The sequence below is a fragment of the Cuculus canorus genome, chromosome 3 (genome assembly GCF_017976375.1).
Source record: "Cuculus canorus isolate bCucCan1 chromosome 3, bCucCan1.pri, whole genome shotgun sequence".
Classification (NCBI taxonomy): domain Eukaryota; kingdom Metazoa; phylum Chordata; class Aves; order Cuculiformes; family Cuculidae; genus Cuculus; species Cuculus canorus.
Window position 1 is genome coordinate 97,581,684 of NC_071403.1, and position 21,661 is coordinate 97,603,344.

Sequence of the window (21,661 nt, forward strand, 5' to 3'; positions counted from 1 at the left end):
CATCTCTTACTATTTGTCACATCATGCATAGATGCTTTTCCGGGGAAGATGATTTTGGTAAGCAAATTAGCAGCTCAGTGCAGGTATGAATGAAACTGCAGTCTGTGCTATACAAAGGATCAGGCCAGATGATCTAAGGGTCTCAAAACATGCCTATGGCTCTGTGAATCCCTTCTCTCAGCTCTAGTTGCTTTGTCCACAAACAGAAGAGCAACTCTAGCATCTGCTGCACACAGTATTGGTGTTTGCACAGTGGCACTGACACTGCTGGCCTATCACTTGTTCCCTGTATCTAGGGCAAATGTTAACAACATGAACTCTGTCTACAGTCTTCCTTTCCCAAATCCATAGGTAAGTACCTTGCACAGGACCCTAGTGTGATGTCAACCTCTGGAAGCCATGAAGGGGTGATCACATATAAAGCATAGAATCATAGAACAGTTTGGGTTGGAAGGAAACTTAAAGATCATCCAGTTCCAACCCCCTGCCATGGGCAGGGACACCTCCCACTGGACCAGGCTACTCAAAGCCTCATCCAACCTGGCCTTGAACACCTTCAGGGATGGGGCATCCACAACTTCCCTGGACAACCTGTGCCAGTGCCTCAACAAATCCTTCAAACTATTCTCAAAGTAGTGCAAAGGCAGTGCCCAAATCCATGGACTTGAGACCCAGGGTAAAAAAGGAAGAGAGCTGGCTGCAAGCTCGAATCATTAAAGGTTCATGAAAGGCAGGTCTTGCCAAACTAACCTGATCGCCTTCTATGACAAAGTGACTCAGCTACTGGATGGGGGAAAGGCTGTGGATGTAGTTTTCTTGGACTTCAGTAAAGCCTTTGACACAGTTTCTCACAGCATTCTGCTTCAGAAACTGTCAGCCTCTGGCCTGGACAGGCGCACACTCTCCTGGGTTGAAAATTGGTTGGATGGCCAAGCCCAGAGATAAATGGTGGTAAACGGAATTAACTCCAACTGGAGGCCAGTTACAAGTGGGGTTCCCCAGGACTCGGTACTGGGTCCAGCCTTGTTCAATGTCTTTATCAATGACCTTGATGAGAGGATTGAATGCACCCTAAGTAAGTTTGCGGATGACACTAACTGGGTGGAAGCGTGGATCTGATGGAGGGTAGGGAGGCTCTGCAAAGGGATCTGAACAGGCTGGACCGCTGGGCTGAGGCCAATGGCATGAGGTTTAACAAGGCCAAATGCCAGGTCCTGCACTTGGGGCATAACAACCCTATGCAGTGCTACAGACTAAGAGAAGTCTGGCTAGAAAGCTGCCTGGAGGAGAAGGACCTGGGGGTGTTGGTTGACAGCCGACTGAACATGAGCCAGCAGTGTGCCCAGGTGGCCAAGAAGGCCAATGGAATCTTGGCTTGTATCAGAAACGGTGTGACCAGCAGGTCCAGGGAGGTGATTCTCCCTCTGTACTCAGCACTGGTGAGACCGCACCTCAAGTACTGTGTTCAGTTCTGGGCCCCTCACCACAAGAAGGATGTTGAGGCTCTGGAGAGTGTCCAGAGAAGAGCAAAGAAGCTGGTGAGGGAGCTGGAGAACAAGTCTTATGAGGAGTGGCTGAGAGAGCTGGGGTTGTTTAGCCTGGAGAAGAGGAGGTTGAGGGGAGACCTTATTGCTCTCTACAACTACCTGAAAGGAGGTTGTGGAGAGGAGGGAGCTGGCCTTTTCTCCCAAGTGACAGGGGACAGGACAAGGGGCAATGGCCTCAAGCTCCGCCAGGGGAGGTTCAGGCTGGACATCAGGAAAAAATTTTTCACGGAAAGGGTCACTGGGCACTGGAATAGGCTGCCCAGGGAGGGGGTTGAGTCACCTCCCCTGGAGGTGTTTAAGGGATGGGCGGATGAGGTGCTGAGGGGTATGGTTTAGGGAGTGTTAGGAATGGTTGGACTCGATGACCCAGTGGGTCCCTTCCCACCTAGTGATTCTATGATTCTATGATTAGCGGGGTACCTCTCCGTTCTAGTTTGTAAAAATCGACTCTTTACTTCTGAAAACGACAAGAAAGAAAAAAAAAAAAAATACTGGGAGGGATCGTCCTTTCCGGAAAGAAATCGGAAAGACCCGAGCCCAGCCGGCGAGAGGGCAGGCAGCCGGCGGGCCCAGAGCAGGCTCGGTGTCTCCCTGTCCGCCCAGCAGCGCCCGCGCGGCCGCCAGGGGGCAGCACCGCACCGCGCCGGGGATGCTGCAGGGGCCGCGCGGGGATCAGCGCGCTCCTCCCGCAGCGCGCAAAGGAGCGGGGAGGCAGTGGAGTGGTTTGCTCAGAGTCTTAGAAACGTAGAATCGCCAGGTTGGAAAAGACCTTTGAGATCATAGAGCCCAAACGTACCTGTTCACTACTACATCATAGAATAGTTTGAGTTGGAAGGGATCTTAAACATCATCCAGTTCCAACCCCCCTGCCATGGGTAGGGACATCCCGCTAGATCAGGCTGCCCAAGGCCCCATCCAACCTGGCCTTGAACACCTCCAGGGATGGGGCAGCCACAACTTCCCTGGGCAACCTGTGCCAGTGCCTCACGACCCTCACTATTAACAATTTCTTCCTTAAGTCCAGCCTAAATCATCCCCTCTCCAATTTAAAGCCATTCCTCCTTGTCCTATCACTACAAGCCTTTGTAAAAAGTCCCTCCCCAGCTTTTTTGTAGCTCCTTCAGGTACTGGAAGGTCGCTATAAGATCTCCTTGGAGCCTTCTCTTCTCCAGGCTGAACAAGCCCAACTCTCTCAGCCTGTCCTCGTATGGGAGGAGCTCCCGTACATCAGATGATCTCCGATCATCTCTCTAGCCCTCCTCTGGACCTGTTCCAACAGCTCCATATCCTTCTTATATTGAGGATTCCAGAACTGGACACAATACTCCCAATGAGGTCTCACAAGAGAGGAGTAGAGGGGCAGAACAACCTCCCTCGACCTGCTGGCCACGCTTCTTTTGATGCAGCTGATCACTTAATCTACCTGTCTTTTAAATACCTCCAGGAATGGTGACTCAATCACCTCCCTGGGCAGCCTCTTCCAGTATAGGAGGCGGATAAACCTGAACAGCAAATTTAACTGAAGAGCTGAAACCTAAGGTTTTTTTTAACCGACAGCAAAAGTAAACCCAAGCGGGAGGCACAAGGGTAGCAGAAGTTGAAGAGGTGTCTCCGGCGAAATCCCACTTGTAGCATTTTAAAGTGATACAAGATAGGAATGCATTAAACTTGTGAGGCATCTGCTGTTGCTTTATGTTTGCACTACATGTAGGTGAGGAAAGGTTCCTGTGAGGAAAGCAACTGACACGCACCAAGATTTATGTTTGCAGGGGAATATCCATGGGGAAACAAAAGTTGTAAATGTCTGATTCCTCAGCTTAGTAACTAGTATGTTTTAGGAATTTACTATCCTTGTAAACTCGGAGGATTTGAAACTTTCATAAAACAACTGCTTGGTGAGCCAGTCCTGCTGTCTGTTTCATACTGAATTTATGTGCTAAGCATCACTTCTGATCCCATAAATGCCTGTTCCAAAGTGGTCACGAAATTCTGTAACACGACAGTCGTTTTGTTCTGTTCACATTCAGCTCAGAAAACGTGCTATTTTAGTCTAACATTAAATTTAGCCTTTATTTTTAGTGCATGTTGATAATTAGGCAGACATACAGTGGCAAGGAAAGTTTGCAGCAGAAACATCCATTACCCTCTGAAGTACTCAGCCAATTTCCAGAATTTGTATTTGATATAAGGTAAGATTTCAAGATGCAAACACAATGACACAGTAGTGATGAAAACATCCTGGTTGCTCAGAAGATGAAATTTGACCTCTCTGTTTTTTCCCCAGGCTGTGACTTCTGTATTTGTTAAGAACAAATTATCAGGAATTTTATTTTAAATTTAAAATTACTGTGCAGTCAATACTTGTTGCTGCAAACCCCAGTCATTAGACTTCTCACTATTCACCAGCTAGGTAAAGCCACCTCCCTTTGCCATTGCCATTTTTCTTGTGCAGTCAAATCCATAACTTCCTCCCTAAGTCCTGTGTGGCTCTTATTCCTATGTTAGTAAAAAGCAGTAAGACAACTGATTCAGTTTTTTTTTTTTCTTAGGGTCCTACATTTTTTCTTCTTCAAAATAACCCACCAAAAGATACCACAATATTTGGACCAGGATTTTGAGGGGATAAGAATCAAGAAGAGGTTTTGCTTCTTACTTCAATGAATAATTTCTGATTGATGACAAGTTACATTTTGCAGTGCATGAAAAGGAAATGACAAAAAGGAAATGACAAAAAATAATTATTTTTAGAATATAAAGTTAATTCAACAGGAAAGAGCTATACTTCAACACCATATGTGTTTTTTATTTTTTTGATTCTTTGATTGTTTACTCCCTCTGACGGCTGTTTATGTGGAATAAAGGAGTACACAGTATTTTCTAAATAGGTGGCTGCTTTAGTTTTTATTATATCAGTTGCAGATCCAACATCACAAGTAAACAAGCAACAAAAACCTCCACTTATCTTAAACAGTTTGAAGGGCCCTTCACACTCTGTTGCTGGTACCTACTCACTGCCCTTTTGATACAGACACAGTTAAAAATGTCTGAAATGGATTGACTGTGCCAAATTGCTCCCTGGTGCAATTCCATAGAGTATATCATGGATGAATTTAGCACCATTTCGTCAGCATTATAAAAGCTACATTCGGTCATTAGCCAGATGATAAATTATTCAGGAGATTTTCTTCCATGTGGCCCATTAGGGACAAAGAAAATCCTTTTCCAATCAGTCATTGTCTCATCTATTTTTGGTGCTAATTTAAGAACACATACTGCATTAACAAGTGATTAATAACTCAGGCAGGCAGTCACCGAGGGAGCATCACTCCTCTGCATGCATGCGTAGGTGCAGCTAGAGCCTGTCCCATGTCACACACCAAACCCAGGCAGCTCAGGGCTGAAAGTCAGAGCCCAGCACGAGGCCTCATTTACCAGCTCTGCCTCCCAGCAAGGTTTCACCCCACGTAAGCCGTGGTGTAGCCTCGTGGTGCCCAACTGCTGTGCCTCTAACTGCTTTGCTCAGGTCTAGTATCCTCTTTGGGGCTGCCAAAGTGCTAGTTAATGCTTCTTCTGATGGGGAGCTCTGATGAGCACAGATGTGTGCAGCAGCAAATCCACACATGCCAAAAGCAATAACTTTTGGTTACAACTGACTGACACCAGGGCTAAAGATGTGCAATGAAAACAAAAATGAAGCTTACATCATCATGTATCCATCTGTCCAGCTATCCCCTAGCCTGTCATTATACTTTTTACTAGTGCTCATGACGCGTGCTCAAGCACTGGACACTGAGCATAGCACACTGTTTTTGTTGGTGGTGAAACATGTCATTGCCACAGAATAGCTACAGTAGTCACTATGGGCTATGCCCTTTAAGAACACTCAGATATCCAACTTTAAGTTCAGGTGCTGATTCCCTACTTTGCCAATTCTCCTGCTACCCAAACTCTGCAAATAGCTGTATTCTCTCAACTGGTTTGTGGTTGCAACGTCCAACTTAACAGAAGTTAAGGCCTGAGACCTTAACTTGTTGAAGCCCTGTTATTCACCCAAATGCTTTGGAGATTTCCCATCAGGATGCTTATGTCCACTTCGTTGTTATGCAAGTGCTGAGAATAGTCAGCAAACACAATATACCTCTGGAGAGAGAGTGTTTCTCCCACTCCTCCCTCTCCAGCCATCAGTTCGTGAATAACTAAAGCAATCAGCTAAATTGTGGAAGATCTCACCTAAAATCCCTCTTTCAGCAGATCTTCCAGAGCAGGACATCAAACTTAGATCTCCCATTTAAGAGAGAAATGCTTCTCCCTCTTGTCTGTTTCAGTTAGCAGTGAATTACTATTAAACTCTTTGCTGAATATTTTGTTGTTTGTAGATAAGTTTTAGATACAAATTGAAGGATGGATGGGGATTGATGTCTCCCATCATTGTGATGTGTCAATTCACATTCCCATGTGAATGTCCTGGACATGGAGCAATGGACTCTTTCTCAACCCTTCAATGTAAATAATTAACTGTACTGAGGTTCTACTTTCAGGCCCTACCAAAAGCATCTGAGACACGTAGGTGGCCAAGAGGAACAGAACTACTCATCATAGCACAAGAATGATGGGATGAAGGTGATTAAAGGTTTTTTTAAGTTCAACATCAAGAAAAAAATTGAGAATGACACTTTACTATAGTCACAAAGTTTTAGCTGGATCTTTTAAAAGCAGTTCTGCCCTGTAAATGAATGTTGAATTGGTAAAACAGAATAATGCAATTTATCTTTTCCTTTTCCTGAGTTCTATTGTTTCATGGTATGTCTAAAAAGGGATGGAAAGTTTTCCATCTACCTAGCAGACATGGTGGGGCATCAATCCACAGAAATCAGAAAAAAAAAAACCCTATTCCTGGGTTGAGAAGTGCAGCAACTTGTAGGTGAAACATTCACATCCATCTGACATTTTAGAAGAACTCTTAAGAAATGTTAGGAAGAGTTGCAGAAGTTTCTATCGGTCATAGAGGGAAGTGTGCACTATACAAAAATTATCTTCATAAAATTTCAGTAGTTTTATCCCTACCTGAATTGAGTAGTTCTTTTCATATAATCTCACTACAAGATGAGTATCGGGCTCATTCTCTCTTACAGGGAAAGAATAAGCAAAACCAACAGTAAGGATACATCTGTCATGCCAGTTTGTGATAATTGCATCAGGGTCCAAAAGATAATGCCCAGCTCCACGGCAAAATACTTGCTGCACTGTCATGCGGGTGAAACTAATTCACATCAGGAGATAGAGTTACACACTCAAAAAGCCAATAACCATGCCAAGACTTTGATGCGTTATATAAAAACTCAGTATCAGTTTTCACTCCCTTAAGTTCTGCCTCACTTAAAAAAATTCCCCTCAGATCTGTTATTTCCAATCCAATGCAACAGAAATTATTTGCAATGTAAGTGAGCACAGAACACAATCCTTTCCAAAACTAGATGATATTTAAATTAGCTTCATCTATTTGCTTATTTAAAGCAGCATGACAGCAGGGATAGCTGAGCTCCACCTTGATGGTATAATAAACTTGAACTTAGTGATATGCACAGGGGATTGATTTATGCTGTTGAAAGATTCTAGGCTTCAACAATGAATGGTTTAGAGGGGATGTAAATGCAAATGGCTACATGGTTTCCTGAAGTCGTGAGTGTTCCTATGGCCTTATATTAATCGTTTTGACATTTAACTCTTACTTTTTGCTATATACACAATATATATAAGTATAATATATATAATATATATAAGTATATAAGCTCATCCAAACTGAATGCATTTATTCACCAGCTCTAAGATTTTGGAAATAATAAGCCCTAATTCTAAAAAAGAAACCCAAAACTAACAACAAAAATATCTTAAAACAGAACAATAACAAATAAAAGATTATTTCACTTTCAGAAATAAAAAAATATTTCACTTTCAGAAATATCCCTTGAAGGTACGTTGTAATACATGTTATAACACAACACTGACAAAACTGATATAGGGTAAAAATCTGTTTAAGAAATGTCAACCTGTATTTCCTATGTTGATATAGATAAATTTATAATATTTTTCATCATCTCCCAAAAACTTCAGTAAGAAACATATATCTGTAATAGCAGCCTACATTTTTACCAAAAGCTAATGTTGGTTCCCCCCAGCTGTTTCACCACCCATCATTTCGCTCCTTTTCTTGAGAACCACAGAGTCGCTGTTAGTGCCTGCTCTCAGACTGACTTCCAGAGTATGAGTGTTTTGCTGCTGGCTTGTATTGAGACAAAAAAGTCCCAAAGATGATGTTACCTTTCCCCAGAATTCTTGCTTTGCTTAAAACAAAAGATAAGTCTTGAGTTATAGAAAACCTGTTAAAAGAAGTAGGAAGAGGGGAAATCCTGATTTCTTAGGATTATAATTGCCCATTGAAAAATGACTCAGTTCTTATCAAGATAAACACGTATAGCCTTGCTGACAGCATGGTAGGAAACACTTGGCTCCTACAGCTTCCAAGAAGAACCTAACACACCCACTTCACAGACTTCTGCATGTCTCAGCCCACAGCTCCTTCCCCATGCAAGCAGGCATTTGCGTGGTTGGCCTTTTGAGGAAGGAAATGGCCTTGGCTATGAGGGGGCAAGGTCACAGACAAGTCAGCAGCTGCAGTTTTGGGGAGGAAGTACCCAGTACGCGGCTGTTACCCTTTCTCTTCTTGATTCTTGCACTAAAGGAAACAGAAGCCAAACAAGTGTAGGGGAATATTTTGGCCTGCTGCAAAGTAATTCTCACAGTTCAAGCCTCTGCCACAACTCTGGACAACTTAAATGAAATTATAAACACAAGAGGCTTGACCTTGCATGTAAGCCAGTGCAAAAAATGGAAGGACAGACAGAGCTGTCAATCCAACTCCAGGCTGGCAGACAAAAAATACACATACCTGCTAGCTGATAGTAGCCAGCAAGAGGTGTCCACAGTTTCCAACATTATTTCCTTATTTCTTTGTGTTCCTGCAGCCTCACCTCTCACACTGTCTTCTCTTCAGCTCCGCAGGGAGCAAATGCAGACACAAGGCTTCTCCCACTTTCTCTCTGGAATCAATAGTCAGATCAGCGATTTGAGGGATTGTGGTTTGTCCAAGCTATGCTCAGGGGCGTTTAGTTGTCAAAATATAAAACACATCCTGGGCTTTGTCTGCCCTTGATCTTGAAAGTGTTGGTGTCATTTTCAGCTTTCCCCTAAAGACATTTAAGCTAATACGAGCTTTTCTGTTGTGGTAAGAGAAAGAGATTGAATGCCAAGACATCAGAAAATTTTCACAATACTCTTATGTCTGAGAGTGCTGCCTGCTATGCAATAGCCTTGCAGCCTTTGCTGAGTTCTCTTATAAAGACTCACAGAGGAAAAGAGTTGGTTTTGCAATACCTAAACTACAAAAAGGGAAGATCTCTGTGCTGGCTGCCTGACTCATGGCAGTGAAAACATTGGTAAAGTGCTGTTCAGCACCCAGTCAGTGAAGGCCCTCTCACAAAAAAAAGTATCAAAGACCACAAAAATTCACTATTTTTTTTTCTTTTTTAATTCTTTTTGCACCATGTCTTTATTATTTGGGACAGATTTACTTTCAAAAATTTTTATGAGCTGTGGGGAAGTCTGTTAAATCATTTCATTACACTTTCTAGTTCTTACGCATATCCCTTTTTAAATCTGAAACCTCACAATGTTCTCAAAACAGGCTTTAGCTCTCTATTGTAGAGAGTTAAGTAAATCAGGTTGCCTCAGATAAGGCCAGGCAGTCGTTGTGTGAATTGTGATTAGAACCCTGGATCTCTGTGTTGTTGAGCCCCAGGCAGGGCTGGTCTTTGGTGGAGAGTGATCCATCGTGGCAGGCTTGAAGGGCAGCATTGTCAGCTTCAGCCATGGGCTTCTGCGAAGGTACAATGCTGAATGAAATTGGGATAAGGAGGTCTAGGTTACCAGCAGTTAAACTAAAGACAAAGTTGAAACCCAAATAGAAAGCAAAATTGCAATTTCGTTAACTTTGGCTGCTTAACAAACATAGCATCAAACCCGTGCTAGTGTATTACACAAGTTCAGTGACTTTAATAATGCCCAAAGAATTCGTAGCTTGGTCAGCTTTAAAATTTAAGGGACTGTTGTTTGCGCAAACTCTGCTCAGATTTGTTTTGCTATCAAAAGTTGGGAAAATATCCTACATATTGAGATTTCAGACACTGTGTTCATTTGCTGAGAGCACAGTCTTCGATACTCTTTGCGTGACCCAACATTTTGAAGCAGCGTATGCATCATTCTGCATGGAAAGCAGGGAGTCACAGAATACTAGGAACTGGACGATGTCAGAAGGGCAAGAATTCACTATCTAAATGACTGAAACACACTCACTGTGCTTGAGTAACTAAACTGAAACAGTCAGCAAGGCAGCTGTACTATCAGGAGCTCTTCATAATAGGCAAGAAAGATGTGTTAAATACTTCACATCAGGTTTCATTTACCTCTAGCATTTCTTCTTCTAACTAAAACAGCCTGATCAACACTCAAAACTGTGCATTCAGCTATTGTCATTATTGTAAAATATCTTGAAGTAGTGAATGCTTCCTATTAAGGCAGTTTGTGTAGTCTAATAGTCCTTTCTTTAGAAAAAAAAACCCACCTCCTTTTCTAGCATATTGCATTCTTCTTAAACTATATTCCTCTTAACTCCCTCTCACGACATTAGCATAATGGTGGAAAATTCCTCTCAGTATTTCAACTTCTCACCGTTCTCACCGTTCTTGCTGTAAATTTTCACGTGGCCAGGCTGGAGCCCAGCACACTGACTTCTGTGTCTTTAACAATACTATATATGCTCACATAAGAAACCGCATGTGCTCTTGACTAAAGTAATAAGTTGAATGCCCATGCCTCCACGGCAATCACTTTCTAAAGCTTCTTTATTTTATTTGTGCCAATATCATCCAGTTTCAGCAATTAATTACCTTGCTCAGTATGATGCAGTTACTGTGACTTAGCAACTATTCATTCATATTCTGGTCACGGTAGAAACTCAAAACAGGTACCCCAGAAGACACCAAGATTCCTGACCTTAACTGTAGGTGGCATGCTTTATCTGTTCATCTGAATTATTGCTTAAGAAACAGAGACAAGTGAGTAATTTTCATATACCCTTGATTAATGTTATTAGCCCTCTCCTGAGTTTAATTAGATTGTACTTTCAGTTGAAAGGAATGTGTGTTCATAAAATCTGAAGTTGCTTAACTCTGCAACCTGGAAAGATTAAAATAATTTTCTGCTGTTCTTATCCTAGAAGCTGAGGAAATAACATGCGTTTGAGTGATCTGGAGTGTTTCCAGAGAAATTCTTCTATCCTGTGAAGAAGAAAAATCTGTAGTGCCCAAAGGTCTATCCATCGTCTAGAGACCATTTTCAATTATCTTGCAGCAACAGTAAGTAAATCCAGCTACATTTTAAATTATCAGTGTTATCTCTAGAGAAATTTCAAATAATTTCCTGATTTTGGCATGACCAGAATTTCTCATGTATACTTGGTTATCTAAGACAGCTCTGCACTCTTCCAGCAGCTTTAGAAAGGTTACAAGGAAAAAAAGAGAGGAAATTTGATTCTTCATCTCAGTGAAAAAATTAGTGAGCTAGAGCCAGACTGAACTACAAGCAAGCAAGTTATCTTTGAGTACACCATGCAGCTCTTAGTACATTTTGCTCACTAATCTTTTTCTTTTTCCAGCCCAGATCCTTCTTCTGATGTAATGCCATCAGCAGTCTCATATATGCATCCTTCATGATGCAAGGCAAATATCCACAAAGGAATAGACTAAGGACATAGGGTTCATCTCCACTTGTGACCTGGGAGGGTAGACAACTTCTAATCCTGCAAATTAATCTTCCAAACAGAAATGCAATTAAATTAAATTATTCATTTCCCTTCTCAGTTTAATCAAAGATTAAACTACAAGACAGATGTACTTGTGCCAGATAACTGAAACCAGATGGCTAAGATTTGGTTTATTCATCAGAGAAATTGGTAGGTCAAAGGCAACAAATCACTGAAATATTAGGCTTTTTTTTAAAAAAATCTTAGTTTATGAGTAACTTATTTTCTTTTAAAATTTTTATTTGTCTTAACAGTGAGGTGCAGTGAAAATTGTTAAATCAACTGTTTGTCCACATGGCTGAAAAGATTACAGGAGACATTTCACAAGGATGTATTAATTTTTCCACATTTTTCCTGTGTGAAATGTGCTATCAAAATATTAACCTTCTATATGACCGAGTTAAAACAAAATTTTTCAGTCTTATCCAAGGGGAAACACTCAGATAAAGTCTAAATCAAATATTCTGGGAAGTTTTATATTTTTCAATGGTGGTTGGGGGCCAAATGCACATAAAACAAAAAACTGGATTTAGCTGCAGAACTGATATTATTTTTTACCAATTCTGAATATTACCATTTTCTATTTCTACAGCACTTTTCAGCACCAAACTCAAGAGTATGAATTCCTTAGTACTTACAAAAGTACAGCTGCATGTAAATTGTGTTGTGTTCCCTTTGTAGAAAAATAAGTATGGTGTGAAGGGAGACCAAGGGAACTGTACTTACCTCTTTTCCCTGTCTTCCATCATCACTGAGTGAGTCAATGTGCTTTCACTGATAAGTGACAGAGAAGAAGATGCGATGAGTCTTGTCTTTCCCATCTGCAGTGTTGCTGGGTTCAGCTGTAGCTGATAAGAGCAGAAATACGGATCAGTCAGCAGAAGAAAACTGTGAAAGCTATCAAAATCCTGTATTATGCTCAATAATACTTAGATACGCTTTTCTTTTCCTGACAGAGTATAAATGAAAATGCGCTATTGTGCTTGTTTATGGTTTATTATTATTAAATATAAACAGAGGGGTGTATTAGAATCTGGGGAAAGGGCAGTCATTTATTGGTTTTACTGCTTGTTTTCTGCTAAGTAAAGTGCAATTGTATGAAAACTTCCGAGATCTGCCTATTAGGCTGTCTTCAATAGATGTCACAAAAGGAACCATGTCCATTGGCATCGAGTGACCAGCTGGCCTGCTGCCTGTGGGAAATGCTGTGGAAGTGCAATGTAAGAGAAAAGACTATCGAAGCCAGGCCTGGATTTGCTGCTGATTACCATAAAATGGCAAATATTTCACATAGTACGCTAATAGCAACGGGATTTTAGATAAATTAGCTGAATATGTGGATAGAAAATGCATTACTATAGCTGGCTCTGTATGCCTGTGAATATATTACACCACAAAATCCTGACCTGGTCAAAGCTCCAAACTACAACATAGTCCCTAAAGAGGTCTAACATAAATCAAAATTGTGCAGCCCATTCTGCCTTAAGCTTGTGGATGATTTATCTCTTGGCCTTACTTCCCTGAGTCTTGGAAAGGGTCAGCATAACAAGTTCCTGAGTTTTGTGGGTTATTTTTCATATTAGACCAATATTAATGGAAGTCTTCCACAGCACACCTAATAAAGATGAACAACCATATTCTGCATGAGGAAAGACACCAAGGTTATATAAAATCATCTTTTAGTATGGTTTACAGCTCACTTTACGTGCTCTGATCTGGAAACTGTGTTTCACAGTGACAGACCCCAATACCTTGAGCCCAGATGTACGACAGGTTATTAGGTTTTATTTTCGGTAGAGAAAAAATAAAACAGCTTTGGCTTTCGTAAACATTAGCCATTTTGGTGCTACCTAAATCTTAGAATTCAGGTTGTTTCAGATGCGCGTGTTTTCACACACATTTCTGGAGTGAGGCAGTGGGTAAATTACTTCCTCATGCTCTCACTGGCATATCGCTATGCAGAGAGAGCAAATTTAAAATACACATTCATAAAGGTATATTCTATAGTGCCATATTTTTATCTCCTGAGTGAAGATGCACCTGATGTAGTACTCCAAATGATCTCACATAGTATATTAGATATGTTGCAAGTTTGCAACAAAACTTATGTTAGCAGTATTGCAGCCACTGGGATCATAAGCAGAGATATCTTTAATTAATGGGCACCTTTGCAGCTATTTAGACTGTACTTTGATATATGTAAAACTGCCCGGTATCTTTCCCATGGACTGCTGTAAGGCCAAACTCATGTTCACATAAACATGAGCAAGACCAAGACTTCAACCTCCCAGACATATGCTGGAGAAGTAGCATGGCAAGCTGTAGGCAATCCAGGAGACTCCTGGAGTGCATTGAAGATAATTTAGTCCAGCTAATAGAGACCCCCACCTGAGGAGAAGCAATACCGGACTTTATGGTCACCAATACAAATGAACTCATTAGTGATGTTAGGATCAGTGGCAGCCTGAGCTGCAGTGATCATGCACTGATGGAGTTCAAGGTCCGGAGGGATATGGGACAGGTAAGGAGTATAGTCAGGACACTAAATTTCAGGAAAGCAGACTTCCAGCTCTTCAAGGAATTACTCAGTAGGACCTGCTGGGACATGGTCCTCTGAGACAAGGGAGAGGAGCAGAGCTGGAAAATATTTAAGGAAGCTTCACAAGGTGCAAGAGCGCTCAGTCTCCATATGTAGAACATCAGGCAGGAAAGGGGAAAGACCGGCATGGCTGAGTTGAGACCTGCTGGTTAAACTGAAAAAGAAGAAGGAACTGCACAGGCAGTGCAAGCAGGGACAGGTAACCTGGGACGTGTATAGAGACGCTGCCCGGCTGTGTAGGGATGAAGTCAGGAAGGCTAAGGCGCAGCTGGAGCTGAACTTGGCAAGGGAAGTAAAGACCAACAAGAAGGGCTTTTACAGGTACATCAATCAAAAGAGGAAGATCAAAGAGAATGTACCCTCACTCATGACTGGAAATGGGGATCATGTATCAACAGATGAGGAAAAGGCTGAGGTACTTAACAATATTTTTGCTTCAGTCTTCACTGATAACTGCTCTCATCATCCCTCCTGGGTCATGGGACAGCAAGATGGTGACCAGGGGGGTAGATCCCCTCCCACATTAGAGGAGGATCAGGTTAGCGAACACCTGAGGAACCTGAACATATGTAAGTCCATAGGACCTGATGAGATGCATCCCAGAGTTCTAAGGAAATTGGCAAATGTGGTTGCCAAGCCACTCTCCATGATATTTGAAAAGTCATGGCAATCAGGAGAAGTCCCTGGTGACTCGAAAAAGGGTAATGTTGTGCCCATTTTTAACAAGGATAGAAAAGACGATTCTGAGAACTACCAACCTGTCAGCCTCACCTCTATGCCTGGGGAGATCATGGAACAGATCCTTCTAGAAGCTATGCTGAAGCACATGGAGGACAGGGAGGTGATTAACGGCAGCCAGCACAGCTTCACCAGGGGCAAGTCCTGTCTGACCAGCTTAGTGGCTTTCTATGATGGGGTAATGGCGGCAACGGACATGGGTAAACCAATGGATTTGGTCTATCTAGACTTCTGTAAAGCCTTTGACATGGTCCCCCACAACATCCTTCTCTCTAAATTGGAGAGAGATGGATTTGATGGGTGGTTGGTAAGGTGGATAAGAAACTGTTTGGATGGTCGTATTCAGAGAGTAGCAGTCAATGGCCCAAAGTCCAGATGGAGATCCGTGATGAGTGGTGTCCCTCGGGTCCATACTGGGACCAGTGCTCTTTAATATCTTGACAGCGAGATCGAGTGCAACCTCAGCAAGTTTGCAGATGACACCAAGCTGAGTGGTGTAGTTGCCACACCGGATGGATGGGATGTCATCCAGAGGGAACTGGACAGGCTGGAGAAGTGGGCCTATGAGAACCTCATGAGGTTCAACAAGGCCAAGCGTAAGGTCCTCCACCTGGGTCGTGGCAATCCCTGTTTTCAGTACAGGATGGGGGATGATGTGCTTGAGAGCAGCTCTGCAGAGAAGGACTTGGGGGTGCTGGTCGATGAGAAGCTCGACATGAGCTGGCAATGTGCACTCGCAGCCCAGAAAGCCAACCGTGTCTTGTGCTGCATCAAAAGAAGTGTGGCCAGCAGGTCGAGGGAAGTGATTCTGCCCCTCTACTCCTCTCTTGTGGACCTTATCTGGAATACTGTGTTCTGGAGTCCTCAGTGTAAGAAGGATATGGAGCTGTTGGAACAGGTCTAGAGGAGGGCTACAAAGATGATTGGAGGGCTGAAGCACCTTCCCTATGAGGACAGGCTGAGAGAGTGGGCTTGTTCAGTCTGGAGAAGAGAAGGCTCCAAGGAGATCTTATAGCCACCTTCCAGTATCTGAAGAGGGCCTACAGGAAAGGTGGAGAGGGGCTATTCATAAAGGCTTGTGGGGATAGTACCAGGAGGAATGGGTATAAACTGGAGAGGGATAGATTTAGACTGGACATTAGGAAAAAATTCTTCACTATGAGAGTGTTGAGACATGGGAACAGGTTGCCCAGGGAGGTTGTGGATGCCCCATCCCTGGAGGGGTTCAAGGCCAGGTAGGATGGGGCGTTGGGCAGCCTGATCTAGTGGGATGTCCCTGCCCATGGCAGGGTGGTTGGAACTAGATGATCTTTAAGGTCTCTTCCAACCCTTACTATACTATGATACTATGAAATCCAACCTAAATGGGTATAGTTAAATCCCACCTCAGTCATACCTCTTGAAGTTATGTTGATACTTTCCCCAAGCTGGTGAAATGTTTGTAAAACCCCTCCATTCTATCATTCTGCATGTAGTAGAATTGAGATGAAATGGCCATGGATCCTGTACAGCATCCCTGAACTAACACATCAGGGCAGCTGCTTCTGTGCAATGGCATCTGATTCTCATGGATGGCTGTAGGAATTAGTTTCACAACCTTCCTCTTGTTTAATGAAGAGATTTGGCTAAACCAAAGATCACCATATAATCTGCAGAGAAACATTGACAGGAGAAATTCTTAGCATATCATGGATTTAATAATCAGAAGCTTCAGGTGACCCACCTCAACCACATCTTTGCAAACCTTGCAGTGTATTTCCAAATGAAATTCCTTCAGTGTTTTGGAACATTACCTTGGGAAATGAAGTCCACGATTCTGCTTGTATCATGTGGACAGTGTGTAGGCCTATTTTCTCATACCATAAGACTAGATCACAAATTTTCCCACTCCCCTAGAAAATGAGTTAATCCAGAATAACTAATGCATCTCTTTGGACTGTCAAAATACTCATTGTAAACTGGATGCATCATTTAGCCTAAGTACATTGCAGCAAATAATACAGTCCAAAGAATACTGAGTTTCTTCTCCCTTGATTAATAAAGGCTTGGAAATCGTGCTTAAGAGCATTCTGTGGTCCCCAAAGTAAAGAAAAAAGATGCAGTATTTAAGAATTAGAAGTGTTTCGCTCTCAGGCATTAAGCAGTACTTTAGCTCACCCTACATTGCTCAATAATTTACTTTAAAAACTTCCGTGTGGTTTCATCTACCCTTCCCCTCTCTCTTTGCAATGTTTTGTATTGTTTCCTCATCAGGATGAACAGTGCAGACCTTAGGGCTGCCCACTCAGTCTTGGTAGTTTGGCAGAGCTGCTGGAGAGAAGCATGCACTTCTTTCTTCTAGAAAGTGTCCACTCAATGCGAAATATTGTGCAGACCCCTGACAGAAGTTAGAGCAATGACTGAAACTTATTTGCCTTTTATGTACAATTTCTGGAGTTTGAAATTTGCCACCAGGTAATGCAAGCTAACTTCACAAGGTTGCTATAAAACATAAGAAAAGGTCTTGTTTTGTAAGAACTACAAGGTCAAGTTTTGTAGGGGTTATTTGCAGCATCAGAAAATGTTTTCCTTAGAGCCTCCTTCTCAGCAATTTATTTCCAAAATAAACTGCAGTAATTGTGTCAGTACTTAAACAATCATTCCCCTGACTCACCAGTACTAATAAACTTTCTAATACACAAGGAAGAGGGGATGGTCAGGCAAAACTAGTATTTTCTGTCATAACACTGCTGAATAACAGCAATCAGAAAGAAAATATTTATGAAGAAAGATTACCAAACCAATGAGCACCGCTTGGGACCATCACTACTCATGTAGGAGACACAATGTGGAACAAGGAACAGTTTGGAACATTTGACTCATGCGGACACAGTGCTGTACTGAACAGCATTGGTTGAAAGGTGAAAATCCACTCAGCACCTTTAAGAACTTAGCCCTGTCACACAGCTCAGTGGTGAACAGGACACATGCGGAATTCAAAATTTTATACCTTCTTTATACTGTTTTGGATTTTTTACGGAAAGACAGTGATAGTATGATTCAACATCTCCTCTATGTTTGTTTTCTGTGACATCTTATATATTATTTATTAAAATTTGAAGAACTTTTCTATAAATGCTGTCAAATCCTTTCTTCAAACAGTGACACACTGAAAGCACTATTTTCTCCCGTGAGCAAAAAAAAGTCTTTGAAGAGTGTATTATATGCAACTCTGAATGTCTTGATTACTGAAACCCCAAAGGATATGAAACAGAGCTCATATCACAGGAGCAATTCCGAGGCTCAGAAGCCTGTTATTTTGTAAGAATTGCTATGGAAATATAAGCATTCACTGCAGCATGTTCATTAGGAGCGTTTCAATTTTATCATCACTGGAATACTCTAATTTCTGGTCAACTCAGAAATGTGATATTGCTACAGGATGGATACTGCATTTTTACAGGATGGAAACACTCATTCATCTACATAGCAGGATAGTATTGCTGTCTAGAAAGGAAGGTGCACGGAGCCCCAGAAAAAAAGGTGAATGTCAGGGTCAGTTTTGTCAAGGTAGCACATAAAAACATGTATTTCAAGTATTCTGAATGGAGAAAAGGCCTGTATATGTCAGTTATCTTCTGTTCATCAACAGAAGAAACAACAATGGTGCAAGTTTTTCTCTTACTGTAGTCATGAATTTGAAATATCTGCTGGCAACAGCTCCAGTATATTTTTCCTGTTTCTTCAGTAGTTGTTATCAATCAGCCTAAAAAGAAATTATAGCCTCAGTTTTGCAATTAGAATATCAAACAGCTGTAACTGAGAAATAGTATGAAAAATAACTGTCAATAAATACATTAACTTCAAGTTATAGCAGTTCATTCTTATTTTCAATATCCATCTATTGAAGCCCACAGTTATATAATTATGTACAACTGAATCAAAAATAAACTAGAAGCAGACAGTCTTTATGTGAACAAAAAAACATAGCTAACTTTGTCCAAAAGTTGTAAGGATTAGCAGCAGCAAAATATGGCAGCCAAGGTAAGGAGAGCAAATCAAAATATTCACAAGTAAATTAAGCTTTAGCAAAAGTATGCAGTGGAAAAGACTATAGGAAAGAAAAGTTCAGAAAAAATACAATAAAGCAGTGTAGCTAAAACAAATGGGAAAGAAAAAAATAAACAAGGAAAATGCTGTTTAAAAAAACAGACCATGAAATATAGTATTCCACCTTCACTAAAAGCAAATCTGGTGTCTACTTCTTTTATGCATGGAAAGATAAATGCTCTGACTAAAACACATGCTTCCAAACAACACTGCCAACGTAAATACCACAAAAAAAAACCCCAAGCTGTGTGTAGTGTTTGCCCCATAGTTAATTCTGTTGTCCTGACTTTTACAGGCACAAAACACTGTAGATGTTGTTCAGTAATGCTAAACCTGAACAATGTGCTTCAAACGAAGTACCAGTGGTGGAGTCTCAGGGTGTGTGGAGGGCTGCTTAGGAAGGTGAGATACACGCCAGCCATGTGGCCCCTCCATGGTGCCTCGTGGACCACTGGCTGCAAACAATGGGCTCTCTCTTTGCTGCTGATTAAGTTGTTTGAATAGGGTTTCTTTCAAATTTGGCATTTCATCTTTGAAATGCAGAAAACCTACACCAATAGCTGCATGACCTCTTTTCCTAGCGTCTATCCACTCATGGTTACAACAAACTGTGAACAAGCTTCCTTACTGAATTCAATGGTTTATCATAAAATACCAGGGTGTGAGAACCATGGGGAAATGTGAGAAAATTGAGTGAATCTTTCTTAGACCAGTTACAAGTGGCATGGTCACTGAAGATGGTGAACAGCATGGAACATCTGATAACTAGGGCACAGCTATCGGTGTCCGCAGTGTGTAGTTACCTCATCTTCTGAAGGCTTTCTGGCTCTGCTAATATGCATTTGTTTGGTGACTTCTGCAGCTTGCTAAGGTAGGAGTCAGAGTGATGAACAAGTAGTTTTATGGTTCCCAGACTCTGAGTAGTGTCCACAACACACACTTGGTATATGGTTTACCTTTTCTTGCTGGGACTGGCTTTATTCAACACCGAGATTGGTTTATTTGCCCTTACCTTGAGTGAGTGAGAGCATGTTTTTGAAGCTGAAGAAGACCCAAGCTGAGATAGTCCTCAACAAATCTTCCTGAGGCCAGGGCATGCTTCGTGTGGACAGCAAGTCCAGCAGCACCCGTGAGCCAGTCCATGCCGACCAGTGGTGCTGGCAGCAGCAGTGGATGCCAAGAGCTGGCCTCCCATCCATCTTAGGGTGTAAGGGTGAAGGTGTGTGGGAGTGTGGTGGGGGCTGACTTTCATAACAAAGACCAGTCCGGTCTGCCTGTAGGCTCTGCTAGTAATGTTGAGTGACTATTAAGTGAATATAAGGTTGCTTTAGGTTTAGAATATCATTGAGGTTGGATAAAAGTCATCTTTCTTTTCCCTTTTGCCTTTTCTAAAATAATCATGCTTTCTGAAGAATTGCTGTGGCTGCACCGTGTCCTTAAGACACAGCATTATAATTATTTGGGGAGGAAAAGATGAAATACTTTTGTATTGTGTTTTCATTGATTTAAAGAAAACCTTACATGTCATAGCTCTGCCTTTAATATTCTTCCTTTGATGTAGGAGAGAAAGGTAATATTATACTTGAACTCTTTTCATGGATGAAAGTAATATATACTGAATTTGTGTTAGAAAGAAACATTTCTCCCCTTCTTTTTCTCCTTACTAATTAATTTTGCAATGAAGTGTCAACATTTCTGAGTTTGTGGCACAGACATTTCTACAACTAAAAGTGTGAGTTAAAATAAACATCTTGGCTTGATCACTGTCTCCTATATATTTGAAAAGGCAATCTATGAACATACTCATTAAACCAAAAATACGTACTGAGCCTTGGATATCTCAAAGCTATTTTTCCCATAGCTTAGGATCTGGGAATTTGTCCAACCTAGGAAACACTTAGATACCGGGCATATGTAGGTAGTAAGCATGACTCTCTGTAATGACCTTTTAAGGCTCGCATAGTGCTCAGTACTTTCTTACTCAAGAAGCTGTGTTCGGCTATCTCAGTTACTGCAATAAGGTAGCAAATTTCTGTTGATAACTGTGAATGCACTTGCAATTCAGATTTCCTGAAGTCCAAGTTTTGACACCACAAGACCGATTTTTTATTCGCATGTAAATCAAGTAATTATTTGATGTTAAATGTATAATGGCAGACGGTAGAATTTTTAAAAAATGCAAATGTGTTATCACAGAATCACAGGGTTGGAAAGGACCCATTGGATCATCGAGTCCAACCATTCCTAACACTCCCTAAACCATGTCCCTCAGCACTTCACCCACCCGTTCCTTAAACACCTCCAGGGAAGGCGACTCGACCACCTCCCTGGGCAGCCTGTTCCAGTGCCCAATGACTCTTACTGTGAAGAAGTAAGTTATAAAGTAGCATAAAAGTATCAAGAAAAAACAGATAACAGTGTGTGTTTCAACTAATCACTTTCTAGAAAAATATTTCAGCTAATGTTTAAAATACTATGCAAACATTGCACATTGCCTCTTAAAGTGGATAACTAAGGTGTGGGGTATACTGCAGTCTGCATGTGAGTAGACACAGGTGATTTTTATGATGGAGAAGGCAAATAGAAAACCTATCTCAGGTATCTCAGCAGAGCACTGGTCAACCTATTTCTAAATAAAAATATTGGTAAAGTGTTTTCCAGAGTGGTATAATTTAATTGCTTTCTTGGTTTTCCCATATCCTGAGAATGAACATGCAATAAGAATGACATTTTTTAAATTAGCCATTGGTAATGCTTTAAACATATCAAACT